We start from the raw sequence: 6,685 nt of genomic DNA on the forward strand, positions 1-6,685 counted from the left end.
TGACTGGAAGCAACTCAAGTTCCTGACACCATCTTCCTAATGCAGCCCCACAACCTGTCCAGGCAGATACTGACTGGCTACGCCTGGGCAAAGGGAACAGGACTTCAGTGTCAGCCTCTCTGTCTTAGAGCCACAGGAAATGAAGCTCCCAAGGAAAACAGAGGGAAAAGAACCTTCAAGAGAACCTGCTCAGTTATCGACATCAGAAGCCCCAGACACATTCAGAGATGCGTGAGGGAAAAATCAGCAGGTGGTTCGAGTCACCAATAACAAAAAGGACAGATACCTGCCAGCCCCAGGGCTATCAGGCTGGCAATGTATTTCAAAACTCAAACAGGAAAAAAAATGTTCTGGAGCCAGTACAGAGGAAAAGGTTGAGGACCACAGGCATTCTCTGGGGCATAGATTCTGGAGACTTCTCTTAGCTCTCTGGGATAGGGCATAGTGTAGAGGGTGGGAATCAGGGCAGAGATAGGCTGAGGTATCATGGTTTAAAGGTGTACAGTATATCCAGAGTGTAAAGCCACAAAGCCCTGTTTCCTGGAAGGGGAAAAGAGTTGGATGAGGCCTCCAGCTACCCCTGGCATACACCCAATTCAGCGGCTGGTCTCTCCTCAAAGGTTCCTGGAAGTCAACAGACCCATAAAGGGGAAGTACTAAAGCTGAGATTGGAAGAATGGTCTACAAATTGGACATCATCCCTGATGCAACACCCCAGTAGATTCTCCCACACAAACATTACCTGCTATTTACCTCAGACATTCAGCGCCTTACTTCAGTCAGGGGCTGAACACCCACACGCCCACTCCACGGGTATCTCAACTGCGGGTCATGGGAAAGCAAAGTAGTGTCTGCAGCTAATGCTTCTCCCAGAAGCAGAGGCAAGGAACTGGGAAGGAAGGGGAGGTGGATGACAGGAATGCAGAGGGCATGACTGATTGGAAAGAAATCAGAGAGTGGAGCAAAAACAGGGCTCCTGGGGGGAACCTGGGTAGGAGGGGCTTAGGTAGACAGGGATTGCAGGCGCGGGCTGAAAAAGCCGGGTAACACCGCGAGGAGGATGATGGGGAGGGGTGATACTGAGAGGGGCCAGGCAACGGGGGAAGGAGAGGACAGGGATGGGAAAAGAGAGAGAAGACACAGGGCAAGGACGGGAGGACGAAGACAGGAGACAAGGATAACGAGGGGGACAGAGAAGATCTCCAAGGAGACCCTGGGTAGAGAGGGCAATGAATGTGGGGACACCAGAGAAGATATGAAAGAAGAGATCAGAGGCAAGGGTGGGTAGTGGGAGAGGACCTAGAGCCTGAGATCGGGCTCTCAGAACACAGAAGTGGGAGGAGACGGAGACACGAGGCCCAAAACGGGGCACAGAGTCTGGGGGTTGGGGGGAGGCCCGTGGTTCGGGCTCAAATATTGATGGACGTCCAAAGGCTGGGGGAGCAGGGGAAGCGGGGCGGGGTGCCAGGAGAGCAACGGACGACCGCGACCCGCCCGGGCCAGAGCGACAGGAAGCGGCAGCCACTCGGTCCGCCGACCCCTGCGACTCTCCCCACTCCACTCCCCGCCGGGCCTTCCGCCCCAGCCGCGTTGCCCGCCTCAGCCCGGGCCCGCTGCTTCCCTCCGCTGCTTGCCTACCCGCTTCCCCGGACCCGGACTGACCTGTCCTGGCTGCCCTCGGCGCCACCGCCGCCGTCCCGCAGGCTCCGTAGAATCCTCCGGCTCCGGCCAAAACTTTTCCCATTAATCCCCAGATCCGCGGCGGCCGCGGCGGCCGCGGCGTCACACGCTGCGCGGCCTGGCCCCGCCCCACCAGAGTGACGTCACCGCGCAGCTCCTCCCCACCCTTCTCTCCACGCCCCCTTCCGCCCCGGCCGCGGCCAGTCACCGCGCCTCCTGGAGTCGCCCCTGATTCTGCCACTCCGCCCACCAGCACGCTGCCCCGGGCCCGCCTGCAGCGCCCTCTGGTGCGGGACGAGGGCGCAGCAGCTCAAGGAGGAGCTGAGGAGGAAGGTCCAGGGCCAGTAAAGCAAGTCTGGCAAGTATTAATCACAAAAGAAAATTTAAAGCTGGAAGGGAACTTAGAGATCATCTCGTACAGTCTCCTCAAACTTCCAGTGAAGAAACAGTCCCAGAAAAGGTGCGTGACTTGCAGTGAGAAGCAATGCTGAGGTTAGAACCTGGATATCCAAATTCCACTGGAGAAGACTGTGCTCCCTGTAATTTTCACAAAAGGGCTTTGCTCCCTCAAGAGGCTTCTGCAACTAGAAATTTATGGTTCTGGATTTCTTACCTACCTTCCTATTTATCTAATAAACTTGCCCACCTAAATGGGGAGCACCCTTCTTACTGTTGTAGAAAATTCTGTTCTCGCTTCTTAACCCAGGTCTTTAGGACCTGGAGGGTCATGTTATCCCAACCTTCAGATATACCATAAAAAGTTACCCAGCAGTTAGGGGGCAGTATGGGAGAAGATGGGTTTGCCATCTGGCAATGAGCAAAACTTGACTCTATAGGTGTATGATCAATGGGTAACTTCCTCCTTTCCATCATCTTTAAAATAAAGATTACCTCTCCCCCTCTCCTTCACTCCTAGATACCTGGATAGTAGAACTACGAGTGCTTTTTTTTTTCTTTCTGCTTCTTTTTTTCTACTTTTTGAAATGAATCTGCAGTACTTTTTTTTTTTTTTTTTTTTTTTGCTGCAGCATGTGGGGATTTTAATTCCCCTACCAGGGACTGTAACCCCTGCAGTGGCAGAGTACTAACCACTGGACCAACAGGGAATTCCCTGCACAGTACTTTTGTAATTCAGATGTCAACCTCCTTGCCTCTGAGATGGAAGAAAGAATGGGTTGTGGAAGTCAAAGCCATCCCTAAGATTTCTGCAAATTTCTCGGGGATTTATATTCTCCTAAATCTCTCCGCCTCCAGGCTCCAGCTTCTGCCAGGCTGTCGCAGTCACACAGTTCAGAAATGTAGAGATGAGACTCAGCCCTTCCTGAGGACTGCCCACACTTCTTCCCACACAAAACACTCATGGGTATAGATGTTATGATGCTCTGGGCCCTGGGGAAGGGTCACGTAATACACTGCAAACAGTTTAAACTCACACAGCTGACATTTTTTTAAAGTCCTTTCTGCACTGGCGGCGTTGAGGTTTTCTGACTGGCTGTTCACTCCTTAGAGCCTGGTCTTTTCCCAAATTACTACCTCTCCTCCTTGCCCCACCATTCTCTCCTCTATCCCATTCCCTCCAGAGAGAAAACAAATCCTTCCCGCTTTCCAGGCACATCGCTTCATTGCTAGAGTTCCTGCCAACACTCATGCCCTAGAGATTTCACTTTCTCCCCCCTAAAAGTCTCATTTCCCCTAATAAAGACAGCTCCTTCCCTAAAAGAAATTCTGGAAGCACTGTTAAAATACTACATTTTTCAGCTCATTTCATTTTCATATTAAAAGGATATATAGGGCTTCCCTGGTGGTGCAGTGGTTGAGAATCTGCCTGCCAATGCAGGGGACACGGGTTCGAGCCCTGGTCTGGGAAGATCCCACATGCCGCGGAGCAACTGGCCCCGTGAGCCACAATTACTGAGCCTGCACGTCTGGAGCCTGTGCTCCGCAAGAAGAGCGGCCGCGACAGTGAGAGGCCCGCGCACCGCGATGAAGAGTGGCCCCGGCTCGCCACAACTAGAGAAAGCCCTCGCACAGAAATGAAGACCCAACACAGCAATCAATCAAATTTTTTAAAAAGCCACTCTTATTAAAAAAAAAGGCTATAGGGCCTCCCTGGTGGCGCAAGTGGTTGAGAGTCCGCCTGCCGATGCAGGGGATACGGGTTCGTGCCCCGGTCTGGGAGGATCCCATATGCCGCGGAGCGGCTGGGCCCGTGAGCCATGGCCGCTGAGCCTGCGCGTCCGGAGCCTGTGCTCCGCAACGGGGGAGGCCACAACAGTGAGAGGCCCGCATACCGCAAAAAAAAAAAAAAAAAAAAAAAAAAAAGGCTATATAAAAATATATACATATATTTTATTTTTATTTATTTATTAATTTTTTTTTTTTGCGGTACGCGGGCCTCTCACTGTTGTGGCCTCTCCCGTTGTGGAGCACAGGCTCCGGACGTGCAGGCTCAGCGGCCATGGCTCACGGGCCTAGCCGCTCCGTGGCATGTGGGATCTTCCCGGACCGGGGCATGAACCCATGCCCACTGCATCGGCTGGCGGACTCCCAACCACTGTGCCACCAGGGAAGCCCTATACATATATTTTAAACTTAAATCAGTTAGTTTCTGTTACTTGAATCTAAAACAGACTAACACAGCTTCCCCAAATCTTCATTTTGACTAGATTTGCCCACAGGCACAGCTCACAGTGGGAAAAGTGGGTCCCTGCCAAGCCTCTGCAACCCTTTTCAGATCAGCCAGAGAGCTCAGCTACCAAAACCTGCTCGGATGCCCAATTACAGTGTAACTGAACAATAACTTACAGTGTGGAATAAGGCTAGACCTGCTTTGAATTAGATCCGGTCTCCTCCACAGCCATTTCAAGCTCCAGCCAGCAGGTGGAGGCCTCCTTAGCTTCCTGAAAACGGCCTCCTCAGCGTTCCTCTTCCTCCCCCTCTCACCTACAGCATGGGCCCGAGAGGCAACTTTCAGCTGGCACCTCTTTGGCCTGGGTAGACACTGGTCTTGAGGAAGAGGTGCCTTGCATATCCTGGCAACAGTTTGCAACAAACCACTTACATTCCAGCCAGTTGCCTGACCTCCCCAACCCTCAGGGGTGACCTAGGGCCACAGTGGCTGTATTTTCCACATGGCCCCCAGAGTTTATAGGTATCTCTGAAGGTATCAGAGATTGGATACACTCTCCTTTGACCAGGATGATTGTAAGGACAAAGGAGTTCTTTTCTAACCCTGGAATTAAAAGACTGCAGGGCTTCCCTGGTGGCACAGTGGTTGAGAGTCCGCCTGCCAATGCAGGGTCCACGGGTTCATGCCCCAGTCCAGGAAGATCCCACATGCCACGGAGCGGCTGGGCCCGTGAGCCATGGCCGCTGAGCCTGCACATCCGGAGCCTGTGCTCCACAACGGGAGAGGCCACAACAGTGAGAGGCCTGCGTACCGCAAAAAAAAAAAAAAAAAAAAAAGACAGCAAAATATCTTCTTCTGCCCCCGATAATGTCCCACCAGACTGACAGCTTCTCATACCAGTCTGATGTGGATTCAGGGTGATCTTCCTTTCACTGTCACACTGCAACCAGCAACACCTCCTGTGTCCCATCATAGAACGTTAAAAAGCCTGGAATGGACCCCATTGACAGATGAGGAAACCAAGACTTAGGAATTGGCTTGCCACCTCAAGTTTAAACACTACCTGGCTTCCAAGAATGTCTCTAATCAGGCCTCATTCTACCTCATAGTTAGTAGTCCTCAAAAATTTTGCCCCACTACCCCTAAAAGAATATATAAGAACTAATGCAGCTCCTTGTACATTTTTAAGGTGACATCTAATATATTTCATATTAGTTTAAAACTTAGTAGTTGCAGAGTATGGATGTAATTTCTACTATTTAATAAACATTAATATTTTAATATAAAACTACTATATTACCCTTTTAAATGTATTGACTAAGACTCAGAACCCATAGCGATTTGATGTTCACCATCATCCATCTTAAAAATGAACAGGGCTTCCCTGGTGGTGCAGTGGTTAAGAATCCGCCTGCCAATACAGGGGACATGGGTGTGAGCCCCGGTCCGGGAAGATCCCACATGCCGCGGAGCAGCTAAGCCCGAGCACCACAACTACTGAGCCTGCGTGCTGCAACTACTGAAGCCCACATGCTTAGAGCCTGTGCTCCGCAACAAGAGAAGACACTGCAATGAGAAGCCCATGAACTGCAACGCAGACTAGCCCCTGCTCGCCGCAACTAGAGAAACCCCATGCACAGCAACGAAGACCCAGTGCAGCCAAAGATAAATAAATAAAAATAAATAAATAAATGTATTAAAAAAATACATGAACAAATAGATAAACCTACTAATAGACCTACTGTATAGCACAGGGAACTATATTCAATATCTTGTAATAACCTATAATGGAAAATAATCTGAAAAAGAATATATATAACTGAATCACTTTGCTGTACACCTGAAAGTAATACAACATTGTAAATTAATTATACTTCAATTTTTAAAATTTTTTTATTTATTTATTGGTCCCAAGGGGGTGGATTTGAGAGTGACCAAGAAAATCCAATCAGTTGGACTTGGAGACTGATTAGATATGGGGCAAGATGGAGAAGGAGTCAAAGGTGAGCATGCAGGTGGAGGATAAAATATTGGCCTTAGCCATGGCAGTAGCCATGGGGATAGAGATGGAGCAGTAGATATGAGAGCATGAAGGAGAGAGAATCTACTGGTTTTAATGATGGGTTTTTCGTGAGGGGGATGGCAGAGAGGGAGCAAGTCATCCTAGATTACCAGATCTCTGTCTTAGGTAACAAAGTAGGTAAGTCAGACAATATGGGAAGAGAAGCAAGTTTGAAACGCTTTGGGCAAGTTACCTGACTTCTCTGAGCCTCAATTTCCGCACATGTAAAATGAGAATAATAATATCCACCTCTCAGCGTTGCCATGAGAATTAAATAAACTGGGAAATTGCAAGGCATAGAATATACATTCAAT

General features: G+C 49.9%; 1 protein-coding gene across 4 annotated transcripts in view; it reads right to left on the reverse strand.

The window, feature by feature from the left end:
• The window catches only part of PPARD (peroxisome proliferator activated receptor delta), a 78,221-nt gene extending 76,418 nt beyond the window's left edge, over nt 1-1,803 (reverse strand). For all 4 annotated transcript variants that reach the window (XM_060109527.1, XM_060109528.1, XM_060109524.1 and 1 more), the window contains exon 1: nt 1,663-1,803. The gene's annotated coding sequence lies outside the window, so the exon portion shown is untranslated. The remainder of the gene's footprint in view (nt 1-1,662) is intronic.
• Nucleotides 1,804-6,685: the final 4,882 nt, after the last annotated feature.

The sequence above is a fragment of the Mesoplodon densirostris genome, chromosome 10 (genome assembly GCF_025265405.1).
Source record: "Mesoplodon densirostris isolate mMesDen1 chromosome 10, mMesDen1 primary haplotype, whole genome shotgun sequence".
Lineage (NCBI taxonomy): Eukaryota > Metazoa > Chordata > Mammalia > Artiodactyla > Ziphiidae > Mesoplodon > Mesoplodon densirostris.